At 43.6% G+C, this 20,840-nt stretch overlaps 1 pseudogene; it reads left to right on the plus strand.

Annotated features, from left to right (window-relative positions):
• Positions 1-1,073: 1,073 nt before the first annotated feature.
• Positions 1,074-20,840, plus strand: part of LOC115113205 (ubiquitin thioesterase Zranb1-like) — a 36,653-nt pseudogene continuing 16,886 nt past the window's right edge.

The raw sequence follows: 20,840 nt of genomic DNA on the forward strand, positions 1-20,840 counted from the left end.
TCCGAAGAAGCTATTTTTGTTTATTTTTTAACATTTGAATTGAAAACAATCACAGTAAGGTACTACATTGTTACCCTGAAATGATTTAATATTGAGATAACAAAACAAAAAAAGCAGCATTACACTTTTAACAATTCACATCTCTCACATACACATTCGTTAATGTGCACATTCATTAGTGGGACTTTTGAATTAGAGAAAACAGTTGTCATTCTCTGGAGTTATTGAACATTTTTATTGTATAAATCTCCAAGATAATTATTATTATTCATTTGAGAGAAAAAGTCAAGAGATTGCATGTCTTTTTTTAAGGAAATCATATGAGAAAATATAAAATGTTATACATATGGCATTGCTATAAATGAAAAAATCCCAGAAATCCAGATAATTTAAATATTCCATGCGTTCCTATTGCTGTGGACAGTTCCAGAGAACCGTTAGCCGGCGTTCGAGAGCTGCAGGTAGCCTAGTGGACTAGTAACCGAAAGGTTGCCAGATCGAATCCCCGAGTTGACAAGGTCAAAATCTGTCGTTCTTCCCCTGAACAAGGCCCACTGTTCGAATCCCCGAGTTGACAAGGTAAAAATCTAGGCCGTCATTGAAAATAATGTTCTTAAAGGACTTGCCTAGTTAAATAAACGTAACAAATGTATAAAAGCAGAGTTGTCTTCTTCTGTGACGTAATTTGGGAAGTGGGTGGGACGTTCATGTAAATAAATCATTGAAATAAACAGTCGCATGAACCATGCAGCATTTGAAAGATGTATTTATTGTTCTGCTAATTTGCCATTGTTTATGTCAATGCTTGAAATAGGTTTAAAGCAGGGTCACAGTCTGTCGTTGGTAAAATAGTCATGATGATTGATGGTGGTCTAGAACTTCCATCGATTACCTTTTTTAATAACCTGCCCTTTACTGCAGACTGCTGCAGTATATATATTTTTTAATCCAACATATGACGTCATCCTAATGTCCCTTAAAGATATACAGCTGAGACACAGACGTAAACAAATTACATGACGGTGGCTCCGGGAATGGGGTGTAATGTAATATTCCGTGGTACATAATTTGAGCCAAAACTGCAGAAATTAATTACGGTTTCATATTATTTTGACTTCAGAGACGGCTAAAATAAAGCCACAGGTATAACAAAGAGTTATACATATTTGATAAAGCTTGTTAACTATTGGCAACGAACGATGTATTGCATAGCAAACAGGAGGGAAAAAACGATCCAATCAGTTTACCCGGTGAATCCAGGTGCTAAATCCTTCTGCTTCTCTCTGGAGTGTATTTTTTTTCCAGTGTCCCCCCACGCCGCCATTAAAGACCGACAGAACGGTGGTTGAAATTTGGGATTAAAATTATTTAAAGCCCTGGAGAGACTGCATCGGGGGTGTTGTTCTATTGCACAGGTCTCGGAGCTACGTACAAACGGAAACTTAAATATGTGTCTTTTGACCAAATGAAAGCTTGACTTCGGGACATCCAGATTGGGTTTCGTTGGGAAAGCGCGAGCGATATAACGTTAATGTTGGACTGAAGCTCAAGAGCGGTTTGTTGTGGTTGCGCGTTGAAGGAGTGTAAACACAGGAAAAGGTAAAACACAGTTACATCTTTGGTTAAAACCAGCAGACGCCACTGTTAAATGTTAGCTAGATACAGTTGTCACCCCTTGTGTGAGATATTGTTTAGAACGAAAGCCATAACGTTACATTTACTGCGATCATCATAGCTGCACTGAATAGATAACGTTAGCTGAGTACTTTACTGTACTGTAGTTGGCTAGCTACACTAGATTATTTTCATATGTGTTAACGTTGGTTAGAATTTGATTTGTCAAAAACAGTTTCATAAATTAAGAGACTAATGGGTACAACATTGTCTGTTTAAAAAATATTGTCTTAAACGAATGTGAATTTCGCCCTGCATATTAACTTTAGTCGTCTCGCAAATCTAAATGATTAGACAGACGCTAAATTAACTAGTTACAATAGTTAGTCTTGTAGTTGTGTTTTTACCATTGTTACTTTGTAAATAGCTAACTATAAATATAATGGATTTTTATTCGACACGCCCAGCCCAATATGCAGTAGCAAAACTAGGTAATTACAGTAGTTGACTTGTTACATTGCTCAATTGAAATAAGTAGACACAATGCACAGATGCTTTTTTAATTTTTTTTTAAAACCAATCAGGTAGCTACCAATCCAGGCTATATAGATAGACAGCGAGGCATGGCTTCACGTGACCACATCCCGGAGTATATACAGGCATAGGGTACTCATGTTGCTCTGATGTAATTTGTCGAGCTTTGGTGGCCTCCTAAGCAAACTACTGACACTTTTACATTTCCATAAGAGTTCAGCAGCATCACGTGTTGTTATTAATACACTTGGCTGTCATGACAATAATTTGCATGATACTTATTCAGCCACTAATTTACCTGACCTGCTAACACTGACAGAAAAGATAATAAAACTGTCGCATTATACTTACTTCACTGTTTGTTTACCCCTAGCTTTTTTAGCCGGATAGCTAGCAGGCTGGCTAGCAAGAAATTCATCTCTATCTAATTCACTAGTCAGATATGTTGCGTAACTACTACCTGCCCTTGAACGGTCTAGGTATTTAGAGAAGTGTATTCTTGTTGGATTGCTTATATGGCCTTTCAACTTGCCAGAGACCAGATGGGGAGACAACCCTACCAAATGGCCCAAATTAGCCAATGTTGATACCTACACCTAACATTACATGGCGGAATATCCAGTTTTGCATGAATATCCAAATGTGGAAGAATATTATAGCTGTTATTTGGACTATACAGCTCACTGGTCCTAACTACAAGCGAACTAGCAAGCTGTATGCAATACATCCAGAGATGTTTGATTGGGTTCAAGTCCAGGCTCTGGCTGGGCCACTCAAGGACATTCAGAGACATGTCCCGAAGCCACTCCTGAGTTGTCTTAGCTGTGGGATTAGGGTTGTTGTCCTGTTGGAAGGTGAACCGGCACCACAGTCTGAGGTCCTACACACTCTGAGCAGGTTTTCATCAAAGAGCTCTCTGTACTTTGCTCTATTCATCTTTCCCTCGATCCTCACTAGTCTCCTAGTCCCTGCCGCTGAAAAACATCCCCACAGCATGATGCTGCCGTCACCATGCTTCACCGTAGGGATGGTGCCAGGTCTTTGGCATTCAGGCCAAAGAGTTCAATCTTGGTTTCATCAGACCAGTGAATCTTGTTTCTCATGGTCTCAGAGTCCTTTAGGTGCCTTTTGGCGAACTTCAAGTGGGCTGTCATGTGCCTTTTACTGAAGAGTGGCTTCCGTCTGGCTACTTTACCATAAAGGCTTAATTGGTGGAGTGCTGCAGAGATGTGTGTTCTTGGGGACCTTCAATGCTGCAGACGTTTGTGGGTACCTTTCCCCAGATCTGTGCATTGACACAATCCTGTCTCTGAGCTCTACGGACAATTCCTTCGACATCATGGCTTGGTTTTTGCTCTGACATGCACTGTCAACTGTGGGACCTTATATAGACAGGTGTGTTCCTTTCCAAATCATATCCAATCAATTGAATTTAGCACAGGTGGACTCCAATCAAGTTGTAGAAACATCTCAGGGATGATCAATGGAAACAGGGTGCACTTGATCTCAATTTGAGGCTCATAGCAAAAGGTCTGAATACTTATGTAAATAAGGTATTCCTGTGTATTTCTAATACATTTGCTACATTTTCTAAACTGTTTTTGATTTGTCTTAATGGGGTATTGTGTGTAGATTGAGGATTTTTATTTAATCCATTTTATAATAAGGCAGTAATGTAACAAAATGTGGGAAAAGTCAAGGGGTCTGAAGACTTTCCGAATGTGCTGTAATATCCTGAAACCATGAGGTTCATCTAACCTGTTCCTTGGACAGTTGATTCAACTTAATTTTGTGGTCTTTTTCTCGTACTAATTATTGTCATGACAACCAAGTATATTAATAACGACACATGATGCTGCTGAAAACATTTATGGAAATTAAAAAGTGGCAGCTTTTCGAGCAGGGCTAGCTAGTTAGTCTGGAGACGTCGCTTGGCCCCATAATTGTGACATACATTACATGCGACAATCTCTGTTCATGCTAACATTTTTACATTTAGAATGAAAGTTTTTAGGTATGATGTAGATAGAAGTATGTTAAAATGACCAACCAAACATATCCATAATGATAAAAAAAACACACAAAAAACAGCCATTGTCAGGTTATGAGTAAAGCAGGCAATTTATCGTAGGAGTAACAGGGTACCCTATGGCTGTACCCCACTTGGGGGTGTGGTCGCATTAAGCCATGCCTAGCTGTGTGTATCTATGCTTGTGGTTTCAACTTTCAAATGTAAGTTACTCATCAACCTGGTTTTGCAGCCTTTTTAAATATGTGCTGAAATGCATCTCACAGTGATTTCAGTCTACGCAAAGTTTAAAAAATCATACCACACAAAGTACGAAGAACTGGCCTCCCGAGTGGCACAGCGGTCTAAGGCACTGCATCGCAGTACTAGAGGCGTCAATACAGATCCGGGTTCGATCCCAGGCTGTGACGCAGCCGACCGCTACCCGGAGACCCATGAGGCGGGGCACAATTGGCCCAGCATCGTCCGGGTTAGAGGAGGGTTTGGCTGGCCGGTATGTTCTTGTCCCATTCCGCTCTAGCGACTCCTGTGGCGGGCCGGGCGCATGCACGCTGACACGGTCGCCAGTTGTACGGTGTTTCCTCAGACACATTGGTACGGCTGGCAACCAGGTTACAATTTACATTTAAGTAATTTAGCAGACGCTCTTATCCAGAGCGACTTACAAATTGGTGCATTCACCTTATGACATCCAGTGGAGCAGCCACTTTACAATAGTGCATCTAAATCTTTTAAGGGGGTGAGAAGGATTACTTTATCCTATCCTAGGTATTCAGGTTAAGTGAGCAGTGTGTCAAGAAGCAGTGTGGCTTGGCATGGTCATGTTTCGGAGGATACATGGCTCTCGACCTTCACCTCTCCCGAGTCTGTATGGGAGTTGCAGCGATGGAACAAGACTACCAGTTGGATATCACGAAATTGGGGAGGAAAAGGGGTAAAAAGTGCCAACAAAAAAGTATGAATAATTAAGAAGAGAGCTCCATCGGAATTAAAGACTTTGGAGCCTTGAAACTTCCCAGCTATTTTGGTCCTGTACCTGCCATGCCATACCAGCGTGAAGCAAACCTACACAAATGAGCAGAAACTGTGTCCCTGTGATAGCGAAGGCTTGAATCTCGCTCATTGCAACATCTGCGGTGTTGCTCGTGGCAACATCATTTCTCTGAGTCTACCTTTTTAAGGTTCATTATTGGCATGAGTTTGAGTGTTGTCTGGTGTTTGGTTTCATCTGTCAGGTAACACTGCTCTGTAGGGCACATTTGCTCTGTATTTCCGGATGTGTTTACAGTATCAGTTTTAAGAGGCATGGAGACAGAAGATTGTGTCGCAGCCTGCTGCTCTTGGCTTCTTGCTATGTGGGTTAATCTGCACTGAGCCTCTCGGTGCGTTAAATCAAAGCCTGAGAATTTGTGCCGGGTCAAGAGCGCACATCGTTGTAGCTGTTTGAGCATGGTTGATGAAATACAAGTAGCTTTCTTAGTTTTTGTGTCAGAGTTGCGAGGTCTCTAATATCAGATCTGTTACTCTATAATAGATTAGGCTTAACTAGCCTAACTGATGTTTTTGTTTTCCTTTCAAACATGACATCCATTTAAAGTCTAAATGTGTATATTAGATCTATCTGTTATCTTTATTCTGTGTGTTTCTGCATGTGTCACAGTGCAGTCAGTCTGATTTTAAAGACCAGTATGGCCCCTCACCCTATCCTGTGTTTCTGTTGTTACCTTAGCATCCTGCTTGCCTGTGTGATCTCCTTGAGTGGAGCTGCCAACCAGAGTCCCTCCCAGCAGCAGCCATCACCCAGCGGTGGAGTGACCATGACTGAGCTGGGTGCCAAGTGGGCCTGTGAGTACTGCACGTTTGAGAACTGGCCTTCTGCCATCAAGTGCACCATGTGCCGCGCCCAGAGGCCCAGCGGGGGTGCCATCATCACCGAGGAGCCCTTTCGGAGCACCCCTGGCCTGGACTCCAGCCACCAGTGGGAACGTCTGAGTCACTGCAACAACCCACCCCAGGGAGGCTCCAGTCTCCTAATCTGCCCGGACTCCAGTGCCCGCCCCCGTGTCCGCATCACAGACTCCCCCGAGCCCCCTCCAGCAAATGGTCCTGCCACATGTGCACCTACTTAAACTGGCCCTGTGCCATTCGCTGCACTCAGTGTCTGTGCCAGCGGCATCAGGGACATCAGCAGGAGCAGCGCCACCAGGGGCTGGCGCAGCAGCCACGCATTTCCACCGAGTCACCCCAGACCTCAGGCTCAGGATGCCGACCCACACCCCCATCCACCCCTACGGACCCCTGCGAGGAGTATAACGACCGCAACCGCCTCAACACCCACGCCCAGCACTGGACCTGTGCCGCCTGCACTTATGCAAACTGGCCTAAAGCGTGCAAATGTGTGGTGTGTGACCACTCCAGGCACAAGAGCTTGGCAAAACCCATCGAACTGGCCTTGAAGCCCGAGAACCTACCACCCTCCATACTCAACGAGCAGGACAGTGACAACAGGAGGGGAGGGGTGGGAAGGGGCGGAAGTGGAGTAGTGGGGTGCTGCGGCAGCCAGAGGAGGTCCCCGCCCACCTCCAAGCGGGAGGTGGAGGCTAAAATGGACTTTCAGAGGAACGAGCTGGCATTGGGAGCCGGAATTGGGAGCATAGAGGAGCGGCAGGTGGACTTTAAGAGGCTTAAACAGATGAAGAACAGGATGAGGAGGACTGACTGGTTGTTTCTCAATGCTTGTGCAGGTGAGTCAGTGCGTGAGTGGATGCAAGGAAATCGATGTTATCTCCAATCCTGTTTATTTCTCTGCATTGCCTGCTGTGGAGAATGTTATGCTCATTATGGTTGAGAAACAACTCCCCTGTATTTATGTACTTCTGTTGTGAAATGGGAGTTCTTTATTATACATTTTATGCAGTGAGTTAACAGATTCCCTGCTCATGCTCTGAGAGGAGAGGCTGCAGCCTGTGCAAGCTGAGTGGGTGGATGGATGAACAGTTAGGAACTGCTGTGTTGACTCAAGCCAGAGGTTGAGTTCCTGTCTGACTACAGTGCAGATGAATGCCAGATAGGTACCATATTAGCTAACCACATCATAAGATATAGCAATATGTCAGGCAGGAACTCAACCATAGTCTTTTGGTTCATTATGTTCCTCCAACACTTACCCTCACCTGACAGATATTCTTGTTTGCTAGACTGAACAGACTGTTTGTCTTTCTGTAAACTAGGGTACCAGTATTTCCTACACTGGACAACTTGTTACAGCTGTTGATAAATCATTGATGATAATCTGCCATTTTTTTAGTCTTTAATGTCATTACATTAAGATTAAATCTGCTGTTTTAACCCAGGATGGTGCCGACAGATCTGGCAGCTCTGCTTCTTGCTCCTAAGCAACTTTGCAGTATTTGTTTTTGTGTGTTCTCTCTTACATTATTAGCCAAGAACATTTTTTGTGTTATTACATACAAATAACTTTGGGATATCAGAGCGGTGGTAACTCGCCAACATTCCGAATTACATTATTGAACTGCTCCAAGTCTCCACCGGCGGAGAAGAGGTATTCAGAATGAACTTCTAGTCCGACTCAGGAGGCGGGCACACCATCCACCGTTTCCGAGGATATTACTTGCCAATGTTCCTTCTCTGGACAATAAAGTAGACGAGCTCAAGGCGAGGATCTCCTTCTAGAGAGACATACTCTGTTTCACGGAATGTTTTCAAGGAATCCCCGTCCATATGTAACAGTATAACTTTAGTCCGTTCCCTCGCCCCGACCCGGGCTCGAACCAGGGACCCTAGCTAGCCATTTCACATTGGTTACACTCACCCCCCTTTTGACCTCGTCCTTTTCTGCAGCAACCAGTGATCCGGGTCAACGACGTCAATGCAACAGTTTAACTTTAGTCCGTCCCCTCGCTCCTACCTGGGCTCAAACCAGGGACCCTCTGCACACACAGATAACAGTCACCCACGAAGCATCGTTACCCATTGCTCCACAAAAGCCGCGGCCCTTGCAGAGCAAGGGGTACAACTACTTCAGGTCTCAGAGCGAGTGACGTCACCGATTGAAACACTATTAGCGCGCACCACCGCTAACTAGCTAGCCATTTCACATCGGTTGCACATACAGCCAGCTGGGTTCTCAGTTCATCGTGCAGACAGGAATAAATAACTTTCCGTGAAGAAGAAAGGCGGGGGTGTATGCTTCATGATTAACTACTCATGGTGTGATTGTGCAAACATACAGAAACTGAAGTCCTTTTGTTCACCCGACCTAGAATAGCACACAATCAAATGCTGATCGTATTACCTCCCAAGATAATTATCTTTTGGTTATAGTCACAGACGTGTATATTCCCCCTCAAGCCGATACCACAAGGGCCTCAAAGAACTACTCTGGACGTTATGCAAACTGGAAATCACATATCCTGAGGCCGCATTTATTGTAGCTGGGGATTTTAAGAAAGCAAATTTGAGGAAAAGGCTACTGAAGTTCTATCAGCACATTGACCGTAGTACTCGCTCAGGAAAAACACTAGATCACTGCTACTTGTCTTTTCGAGATGCCTACAAGGCAAGGCCCTCCCTTTTGCAAATAAGATAACAACTCCATTTTGCTTCTCCCTTCCTATAGGCAGAAACTCAAAAGGAAGTACCCGTGCTAAGGTCTAGTCAACACTAGTCTGACCAATCGGAATCCATGCTTCAAGATTGTTTTGATCACACGAACTGGGATATGTTCCGGGTAGCCTTTGAGAATAACATTGAAACTTATAAGGGATGTCTTTCCCATGGTGACTATAAAAAAAGCTACCCAAACTAGAAACCATGGATAGACGGCAGAATTTGCGCAAAGCTGAAAGTGCAACCCACTGCATTTAACTACTGGGAATAGGGTCAAATACAAACAGTGTAGTTATTCCCTCCGTAAGGCAAACAGGCAAAATGTCAGTATTGAGGCAAAGGAGTCGCAATTCAAATGGCTCTGACACGAGACGTATGTGGAAGGATCTACAAACAGTCACGGATTACAAAGGGAAAACCAGCCACGCCGCGGACACCGACGTCTTGCTCCCAGACAAGCTAAACACCTTCTTAGCCTGCTTTGAGGATAACGCAGTGCCACCGACACGGCCCTCTCTCATTCTCTGTGGCCGAATGTGAGTACGATGTTTTAAGCATGTTAACCCTTGCAATGGTGTTGGCCTAGACGGCATCCTAGCCGCATCCTCAGAGCATGCGCAGACCAGTTGGCTGGAGTGTTTACAGACATATTCAATCTCTCCCTATCACAGTCTGCTGTACCCAAGAAAGCAAAGGTAGCTGAGCTAAATGACTACTGCTCCATAGCACTCACTTCTGTCATCACGAAGTGCTTTGTGAGGCTAGTTAAGGATCATATAAACCTCTACCTTAACTGACATACTAGACCCACTTCAATTTACTTACCGCCCCAATAGATTCACAGACAATGCAATCGCCATTGCACTGCACACAGCCCTATCCCATCTGGACAAGAGGAATACCTACGGCAGAATGTTGTTCATTGACTATAGCTCAGCATTCAACACCATAGTACCCTCCAAGCTCATCAAGTTTGGGGCCCTGGATCTGAACCCCGCCCTGTGCAACTGGGTCCTGGACATCCTGATGGGCCTCCCTCAGATGGTGAAGGTAGGAAACAACACTTCCACTTTGCTGATCCTCAACACAGGGGCCCCAGAAATGTGTGTGCTCAGCCCCCTCCTGTACTCCCTGTTCACCCATGACTGCATGACCATGTACGCCTCCAACTCAATCATCAAGTTTGCAGACGACAGTACAGTAGTAGGCCTGATTACCAACAATGAAGAGACCGCCTACAGGGAGGAGGTGAGGGCCCTGGCTGAGTGGTGCCTAGAAAATAACCTCTCCCTCAACATCAACAAAACAAAGGAGCTGATCGGGGATTTCAGGAAACCACAGAGGGAGCACGCCCCTATCCACATCGACGGGACCACGGTGAAGGTGGAAAGCTTCAATTTCCTTGGCGTTCACATCACTGACAATCTGAAATGGTCCACCCACAGAGACAGTTTTGTGAAGAAGGCACAACAGTGCCTATTCAACCTTTTTTTTAGGAGGCTGAAAAAATTTGGCTTGGCCCCAAAGACCCTCACAAACTTTTACAGATGCATAATTAAGAGCATCCTGTCGAGCTGTATCACCGCCTAGTACGGCAACTGCACCACCCACAACCGCAGGGGTCTCCAGGGGATGGTACGGCATGCCCAACGCATCAGCGGGGGCACACTGCCTACAGCACCCAATGTCATGAGAAGGCCAAGAAGATCCTCAACGACCTCAGCCACCCGAACCACGGCCTGTTCACCCCGCTGTCATCCAGAAGCGAGGACAGTACAGGTGCATCAAAGCTGGGACCAAGAGACTGAAACTGCTTTACTCATCTCATATGTATATACTGTATTCTACTGTATTTCATCAATGCCACTCCGACATTGCTCGTCCTAATAATTATATATTTCTTAATTCCATTCTTTTACTTTTGTGTTGTTGTGAATTCTTAGATACTACTGCACTGTTGGAGCTATGAACACAAACATTTCGCTACACCTGCAAGAACACCTGCTAAATATGTGTATGTGACCAATAAAATTTAGATTTGGACTCTTGTTTAATTATTTCTCATGGTTTGGGATTGTACATATTTGTCAAATCATGTGATAACTTTGAACCTTTCTGTCCTGGCATTTATGGCAGTGTAAGTTGTTTATGTCATATATTAATCAGTTAAATTAGACATTGAACTTGAACCCTGTGACAATCCTGGCTCTAGCTGTTGGACAGTTAAAAAAATTCTATGGAAATTTCAGAAATGCAGTGTAACATTTAGTGTCTGTTTATGTTATGTGGTGAACACAGTTTTCATGGGCACACAAATCCCCCAAAATCAATGCTATTGCAAAATCAAATTATTCTAACCAAAATGCTTCTTCAATATTTATGCATGTTACTTGTACTTGGGGTCGTGCTGTTTAATTACGCCGTGATATTTCCACACCATCCGATCCAGGAAGGAGTTTTCTGAATGACAGTCAAGTGACGAACAGCTGTTGTAATAGCGCATGTGATGCAACAACAGCCCAAGTGCTGGAAAAAAGGGTGTTTGCGAGGAATGTCCCAAATATTTTGGTGTCTCATTCGTTACGCCGGTGAAGACAGTTGTGCCTGGATTCACGTTGGATCTAATATCTCTAGTGAATTGATGTTGATCATCGGTTCTCTGCTTGATTTACAGCAGGTTCTCATTAGAATTAACAGAGAAAGCATCAAGGTAATGAGTTCATGTTTTTGTGCCTTGGATTTGACACTACTGTGTGCAATTGTGTAGGATAGACTATTGCGCAACACCCAACGCTATTCCTATGAATTATTCTGAATATAATGACAACAAATTACATAGAGAGCATAGTGGGCTTATTCACACTTATCTGACCAGGTTTGCACACACTGCAGCAAGGATTTTGGCTCACTCCTCCATACAGACCAGATCCTTCAGGTTTCGGGGCTGTCGCTGGGCATTACGGACTTTCGGCTCCCTCCAAAGATTTTCTATTGGGTTCAGGTCTGGAGACTGGCTAGGCCACTCCAGGACCTTGAGATGCTTCTTACGGAGCCACTCTTTAGTTGCCCTGGCTGTGTGTTTCGGGTCGTTGTCATGCTGGAAGACCCAGCCACGACCCATCTTCAATGCTCTTACTGAGGGAAGGAGGTTGTTGGCCAAGATCTCGCGATACATGGCCCCATCCATCCTCCCCTCAATATGGTGCAGTCGTCCTGTCCCCTTTGCAGAAAAGCATCCCCAAAGAATGATGTTTCCACCTCCATGATTCACGGTTGGGATGGTGTTCTTGGGGTGGTACTCGTCCTTCTTTTTCCTCCAAACACGACGAGTGGAGTTTAGACCAAAAAGCTTTATTTTTGTCTCATCAGACCACATGACCTTCTCCCATTCCTCCTCTGGATCATCCAGATGGTCATTGGCAAACTTTAGACGGGCCTGGACATGCGCTGGCTTGAGCAGGGGGACCTTGCGTGCGCTGCAGGATTTTAATCCATGACGGCGTAGTGTGTTACTAATGTTTTCTTTGAGATTGTGGTCCCAGCTCTCTTCGGGTCATTGACCAGGTCCTGCCGTGTAGTTCTGGGCTGATCCCTCACCTTCCTCATGATCATTGATGCCCCACGAGGTGAGATCTTGCATGGAGCCCCAGAACGAGGGTGATTGACCGTCATCTTGAACTTCTTCCATTTTCTAATAATTGCGCCAACAGTTGTTGCCTTCTCACCAAGCTGCTTTCCTATTGTCCTGTAGCCCATCCCAGCCTTGTGCAGGTCTACAATTTTTATCCCTGATGTCCTTACACAGCTCTCTGGTCTTGGCCATTGTGGAGAGGTTGGCGTCTGTTTGATTGAGTGTGTGGACAGGTGTCTTTTATACAGGTAACGAGTTCAAACAGGTGCAGTTAATACAGGTAGTGAGTGGAGAACAGGAGGGCTTCTTAAAGAAAAACTCTGTGAGAGTCTGTGAGAGCTGGAATTCTTACTGGTTGGTAGGTGATCAAATACGTATGTCATGCAATAAAATGCAAATTAATGACTTAAATCATACAATGTGATTTTCTGGATTTTTGTTTTAGATTCCGTCTCACAGTTGAAGTTTACCTATGATAAAAATTACAGACCTCTACATGCTTTGTAAGTAGGAATGCCTGCAAAATCGGCAGTGTATCAATACTTGTTCTCCCCACTGTAGATGTTTTTTGCATTGGATATATTGACCATATCATATGGAGACAAAACATAAACCTTTTACCTTTTATAAGTAGACATATTTTCAAATGATTACATCCTTCCAATAGAAATTTTAAAGAACTATTTAGTTATGAATTTAACTTTAATTAAATGAGTTGATTCTTTACATGGGATGATTTCACTGAACAACAAAAGAAAGAATATTGAATGATCCCCAATGAGCATCTCCCAAAAACTTTTTCAATATTCAATGATAGTTTCTAGATTAAAGCTTTGGTTGTCTTCCTCTCAGGCTTCCATGTATTCTCCCTGGACCTCCTCAATGTCCACCTCTTGAACATCAGACCCTGAGGCCTTATCTTCTTAGGGCTGAGATCCTGCTAACGGGATCGATATGACAACAGCCAGGGAAAGTGCAGGGCGCCAAATTCAAAACAACAGAAATCCCATAATTAAAATTCCTCAAACATAGAAGTATTTCACACCATTTTAAAGATACACTTCTTGTTAATCCCACCACAGAGTCTGAGTTCAAATAGGCTTTACGGCGAAAGCACCACAAACGATTTATGTTAGGTCAGACCCAAGTCACAGAAAAATGTTCAGTAGTTCCAAAAACATCCAGTGATTTTGCAGAGAGCCACATCAATTTACAGAAATTCTCATAATAAATGTTGATGAAAATACAAGTGTTATGCATGGAACTTTCTCCTTAATGCAACCGCTGTGACAGATTTCAAAAAAGCTTTACGGAAAAAGCTAACCATGCAATAATCTGAGTACGCTCAGAGATCAAACAAGCCAAAAAGATATCCCCCATATTGTGCAGTCAACAGAAGTCAGAAATAACATTATAAATATTCACTTACCTTTGATGATCTTCATCAGAATGCACTCTCAGGAATCCCAGTTCCTAGTGTCCAACATTTATGTCCAAATAGCTAATTTTGTTAGCGCTTTTTGTAAACAAATCCAAAGTCACGAAGCGTGTTCACTAGGAGCAGACGAAATGTCAAAAAGTTCCAGTCCGTAGAAACGTGTCAAACGATGTATAGAATCACTCTTTGGGATGTTTTTAACATAAATCTTCAGTAATGTTCCAACCGGAGAATCCCTTTTGTCTGAAGAAAAGCAATGGAACGTGAGCTACCTCTCACGTGAACGAGCGTCATGAGATTGTGGCAATCTGCCAGACCACTGACTGAGCCCTTATGAGCCCCTCCTTTACAGTAGAAGCCTCAAACAAGTTTCTAAAGACTGACATCTAGTGGAAGCCTTAGGAAGTGCAACATGACCAATATCCCACTGCATCTTCAATAGGGAATGCGTTGAAAAACGACCAACCTCAGATTTCCCACTTACTGGTTGGATTTTTTTCTCAGGTTTTTGCCTGCCATATGAGTTATGTTATACACAGACATCATTCAAACAGTTTTAGAAACTTCAGTGTTTTCTATCCAAATATACTAATAATATGCATATATTACCAACTGGGACTGAGTAGCAGGCAGTTTACTCTGGGCACCTTATTCATCCAAGCAACTCAATACTGCCCCCAGCCATAAGAAGTTATCTTCATTGTCACTTTCCAACCTTTTTGAGGATGGCTCATTGTCAGGCTCAAAAAAAAATCAAATTTGCCCGGATGGCCACCAATTTTTCAACCCTTTTATTGGTCAGCCTGTTGCGTTGATATGTGTTCCCAAACAAGGACCAGTTGCTCTCTGAGGAAGCTGATGTTGGTGGGATTTGGAGGATGATGGAGGCAACGGGAAAGAGCCTCAGATCCCTTCCACCAGGTGGCTGAGATATGTTGGCACGACTGCCATATTGCATCTCCATTCCAAAGCCCTTGCTTGGAAGTGTACTTCGCCATACTGCAAAGAACCTTGCCCTCATCCAGGCCAAGGTGGCGAGATACAGTAGTGATGACTTTGCAGAAGTCTTCATGCTTTTTGATGTATTTCAGAACAGCAGTTTCCTCTGCTTGGAGCAACAGTGAAGTGGGTAGGGCAGTACAGATTTATTCTCATACAAGCGCAAGCAGAGTCTGAACATCCGACAGAATGGCATTGTCTCCCTCAATCCGTGCAATGGCTACTGCTATAGGTTTCAGGAGTTTCAGGCTGCTTATCACTCTCTCCCAAAATACATCATCCAGGAGGATCCTCTTGATGGGGGTGTCCATATCGGCAGACTGTGATATGGCCATTTCTTGGAGTGACTCCTTCCTCTCCAGGAGACTGTCAAACATGATGACAACACCACCCGAACGGGTTCTTGCTGGGCAGCTTCAATGTGGTGCTCTTATTCTTATCACTTTGCTTGGTGAGGTAGATTGCTGCTGTAACTTGATGACCATTCACATACCTAATCATTTCATTGCCTCTCTTGTAGAGTGTATCATTGTTTTCAGTGCCATGATGTCCTTGAAGAGCAGATTCGATGCATGAGCAGCACAGGCAATGGGTGTGATGTGAGGGTAGGATTCCTCCACTTCAGACCAAGCAGCCTTCATGTTCACAGCATTGTCTGTCACCAGTGCAAATACCTTCTTTTGTCCAAGGTCATTGATGACTGCCTTCAGCTCATCTGTAATGTGGAGACCGGTGTGTCTGTTGTCCCTTGTGTCTGTGCTATTGAAGAATACTGGTTGAGGGGTGGAGATTATGTAGTTAATTATTCCTTGCCCATGAACATTCAACCACCCATCAGAGATGATTGCAACACAGTCTGCTTTCTCTATGATTTGCTTGACCTTCACTTGAACTCTGCGTCCAGCAAACTAGTGGATAAAGTATGTCTGGTTAGAGGGGTGTAATCTCTTCCAATACACTGCCTGTGAGCATCGGAGGTGAACCAGTTGCATACACAGCTTGAGCAAGACATTCATCAGCATTTCTCTGACTACGTTCCTCCATTGAGTCAAAACAACTTCTGAGTCCAGGAGTACCATGAGATGTTGCTATCGATAAGGTGTCTGATTCATCATTTCACCTCGAATAGAAGTAGGACATTTGTCAGAGGTTGCTTGTTATAAGCGCTAAGGGAACTTTATGCACTTGGCCAGATGATCCTGTGTCTTTGTTGCATTCTTCACATATGATTTGGCACAGTATTTGCAAATGTGCACAGCTTTTCCTTCTGCATTAGCTGCAGTGAAATGTCTCCACACATCAGATAGTGCCCATGGCATTTTCCTATAAAGATTAGAAAAGTTAGATTAAACAACTCCTTTGTAAGATATTTTTTTTTAAATGAAACCTGTACAGTTGAAGTCGGACGTTTACATACACCTTAGCCAAATACATTTAAACTCCAGTTTTTCACAATTGCTGACATTTAATCCGAGTAAAAATTCCCTGGCTTAGGTCAGTTAGGATCACCACTTTATTTTAAGAATGTGAAATGTCAGAATAATAGTAGCGAGAATGATTTATTTCAGAATTGTGGAGGTCTACAGTTTTTTTTCTGAGGTCTTTGCTGATTTCTTTTGATTTTCCCATGATGTCAAGCAGATGCACTGAGTTTGAAGGTAGGCCTTGAAATACATCCACAGGTACACCTCCAATTGACTCAAATGATGTCAATTAGCCTATCAGAGCTTCTAAAGCCATGACATCATTTTCTGGAATTTTCCAAGCTGTTTAACCTCTTAAGTCGACCCTCTACCTTTTTGAACATTCTGTTAAAAATCGCGCAACATTTCAGCGCCCTGCTACTCATGCCAGGAATATAGTATATGCATTTGCTTAGTCTGTGTGGATAGAAAACACTCAGACGTTTAAAAAACTGGTTAAATCACTGCTGTGGCTTTACCAGAACGGCATTTACATCGAAAAGCACAGGAAAAACTGATCACTGAAAATGGGAAAATATATCCATGCGCTACTTGAACCCATTGATAAACGTGAACCACAATTAATTGACTGAGGTTGCAGTACCTACAGCTTCCACACGGTGTCTAGAGTCTTGTCATTTCCCTTCGAGTTTTTTCTTGGTCAAACACATACAGGACACCGTATCTCCTCCGGTCTAGGACCGGATATTTTCGTTGAGTTTCTAGCCGGACATTTTTCCAGACGGACAGCTAATGATCTTTACATCGCCTCCTGATGAATTTTATCACTTATTAACGTTTACTAATACCTAAAGTTGCATTACAAACGTATTTGAAGTGTTTTGTGAAAGTTTATCGTCGACTTTTTGAATTTTAAAAAATGACGTTACGTTTTGAAACGATGTTTTTTCGTTTATCACACAGTCTACATATAACGATATCTAGGCTTTATATGGACCGATTTAATCGAAATAAAGACCCAAATAGTGTTTATGGGACATCTAGGAGTGCCAACAAAGAAGATGGTGAAAGGTAATGAATGTTTTCTATTTTATTGTGCGGTTTGTGTAACGCCGAAATGCTAATTATTTTGTTTACGTCCCCTGTGGGTCTTTTGGGGTGTTGCATGCTATCAGATAATAGCTTCTCATGCTTTCGCCGAAAAGCATTTTAAAAATCTGACTTGTTGCCTGGATTCACAACGAGTGTAGCTTTAATTCGATACCCTGCATGTGTATTTTAATGAACTTTTGAGTTTTAACTAATACTATTAGCATTTAGCGTAGCGCATTTGCATTTCCAGAGCTCTAGTTGGGACGCAAGCGTCCCGAGTAGAAGCAACAGGTTAAAGGCACAGTCAACTTAGTGTATGTAAACTTCTGACCCACTGGAATTGTGATAGCATGAGTTCTAAGTGAAAATCTGTCTGTAAACAATTGTTGGAAAAATTACTTGTGTCATGCACAAAGTAGATGCTCTAACCAACTTGCCAAAACTATAGTTTGTTAACAAGAAATTTGTGGAGCAGTTGAAAAATGACTTTTAATGACTCCAACCTAACTGTATGTAAACTTATTTTGGGAAGCTTGTGGATGGCTACCAGAAACGGTTGATCCAAGTTAAACAATTTAAAGGCAATGCTAACAAATACTAATTGAGTGTATGTAAACTTCTGACCCACTGGGAATGCGATGAAAGTAATACAAGCTGAAATAAATCATTCTCTCTACTATTATTCTGACATTTCACATTCTTAAAATAAAGTGGTGATCCTAACTGACCTAAACCAGGGAATTTTTACTCTGATTAAATGTCAGCAATTGTGAAAAACTGAGTTTAAATGTATTTGGCTAAGGTGTATGTAAACTTCTGACTTCAACTGTGTGTGTGTGTGTGTTTCACCCCACCCGGTATTGTAATCAAAAGTTACCAGAAAGCATGTAGTCCTTGGCTCAGACAATGTAGTGGTGTGGGCTCAATAGCATCTCATTAGTGTGCAAGACCTTGAGTGCACAGCACATGTGATTGAATAATTTACTGTGCATGCAGAGGGTTGCAATTCCATTGAATTGGTGATAGTTTAACCAAATATGCCATAATATCTAGAATTGCCTTGTGTGTATCCCACAAAAAAGGTTCACTGTTATAAGCCAACTTTTTTTGGATAAATTTAAGCAAAATTCCCCAAATTCTTTTACTTCCCATGGAAGATTTTCAGAAATTTCCCGGGAGGTTTCCGACCATTTGCAACCCTAGTGAAGAGGATACTCTACTTTCCCTTTCAGAGAGTGTCTCTTGAAGCTTTGAATCAAGGTCTGGTCCAGTCAGTGGCACTGCACCTGGAGTTAATGGTGACTGAGTGGATTCCACTGCTGTTGTCTGGACTACATGGCAGAGAGGATTCCATTGGCTAGCTAGCCTCTCTTCTGTTTTTAGTGGAGTTGCCCCTCCCAGTCAGTTTGTCCACTGATGCAAAGGACTCCCCATTGTCTGAGGGGACCCCACTTAATATTGTGAATGGGAGCCCAGGGGATCTCTCGTTGTCAACATATACACTGCTCAAAAAAATAAAGGGAACACTTAAACAACACAATGTAACTCCAAGTCAATCACACTTCTGTGAAATCAAACTGTCCACTTAGGAAGCAACACTGATGGACAATAAATGTCACATGCTGTTGTGCAAATGGGATAGACAACAGGTGGAAATTATAGGCAATTAGCAAGACACTCCCAATAAAGGAGTGGTTCTGCAGGTGGTGACCACAGACCACTTTTCAGTTCCTATGCTTCCTGGCTGATGTTTTGGTCACTTTTGAATGCTGGCGGTGCTTTCACTCTAGTGTTAGCATGAGACTGAGTCTACAACCCACACAAGTGGCTCAGGTAGTGCAGCTCATCCAGGATGGCACATCAATGCGAGCTGTGGCAAGAAGGTTTGCTGTGTCTGTCAGCGTAGTGTCCAGATATGGAGGCGCTACCAGGAGACAGGCCAGTACATCAGGAGACGTGGAGGAGGCCGTAGGAGGGCAACAACCCAGCAGCAGGACCGCTACCTCCGCCTTTGCAAGGAGGAGCAGGAGGAGCACTGCCAGAGCCCTGCAAAATGCCTCCAGCAGGCCACAAATGTGCATGTGTCTGCTCAAACGTTCAGAAACAGACTCCATGAGGGTGGTATGAGGGCCTGACGTCCACAGGTGGGGGTTGTGCTTACAGCCCAACACCGTGCAGGACGTTTTTCATTTGCCAGAGAACACCAAGCTTGGCAAATTCGCCACTGGTGCCCTGTGCTCTTCACAGATGAAAGCAGGTTCACACTGAGCACGTGACAGTCTGGAGATGCCGTGGAGAACGTTCTGCTGCCTGCAACATCCTCCAGCATGACCGGTTTGGCGGTGGGTCAGTCATGGTGTGGGGTGGCATTTCTTTGGGGGCTGCACAGCCCTCTATGTGCTCGCCAGAGGTAGCCTGACTGCCATTGGGTACCGAGATGAGATCCTCAGACCCCTTGTGAGACCATATGCTGGTGCGGTTGGCCCTGGGTTCCTCCTAATGCAAGACAATGCTAGACCTCGTGTGGCTGGAGTGTGTCAGCAGTTCCTGCAAGAGGAAGGCATTGATGCTATGGACTGGCCCGCCCGTTCCCCAGACCTGAATCCAATTGAGCATCATCATTTCTCTGAGACATCATGTCTCGCTCCATCCACCAACGCCACGTTGCACCACAGACTGTCCAGGAGTTGGCAGATGCTTTAGTCCAGGTCTGGGAGGAGATCCCTCAGGAGACCATCCGCCACCTCATCAGGAGCATGCCCAGGCGTTATAGGGAGGTCATACAGGTACGTGGAGGCCACACACACTACTGAGCCTCATTTTGACTTGTTTTAAGGACATTACATCAAAGTTGGATCAGCCTGTAGTGTGGTTTTTCCACTTTAATTTTGAGTGTGACTCCAAATCCAGACCTCCATGGGTTGATACATTTGATTTCCATTGATCCTTTTTGTGTGATTTTGTTGTCAGCACATTCAACTATGTAAAGAAAAAAGTATTTAATGAGAATATTTCATTCATTCAGATCTAGGATGTGTTATTTTAGTGTTCCCTTTATTTTTTTTAGCAGTATATATACACACACACACATCCTGCCCTTAGTTCCCAGGGGCTGGTAAACAGTGGGCCCAGCATGCGGGGCTAGGCAGCCTGGCAGCGCCTGCACTAAAAATAACTGACTGGTGCACAAGTCAAAAATATACATGCATTCACATCGAAGAGTATGTTCAGCCTGCTGTTTGCATGACTGGAGTCCTGTTATGTACCCTCTGCTGGTGTAGCATTACATGTCATTTGTGTACATGATTAGGCTACTTGTTTTAAACAAGCATCTCATCTGGACTTAATGAATCACATTTGAGCCTACATTAGCTTCACAATGATCCTTATTGGAAACTGCAAGTGCCACTTTCCTCAGTAAAATCTGTCATATAATTACAAGGGCTAAGC

Source organism: Oncorhynchus nerka, linkage group LG28 (assembly GCF_034236695.1).
Source record: "Oncorhynchus nerka isolate Pitt River linkage group LG28, Oner_Uvic_2.0, whole genome shotgun sequence".
Classification (NCBI taxonomy): Eukaryota; Metazoa; Chordata; class Actinopteri; order Salmoniformes; family Salmonidae; genus Oncorhynchus; species Oncorhynchus nerka.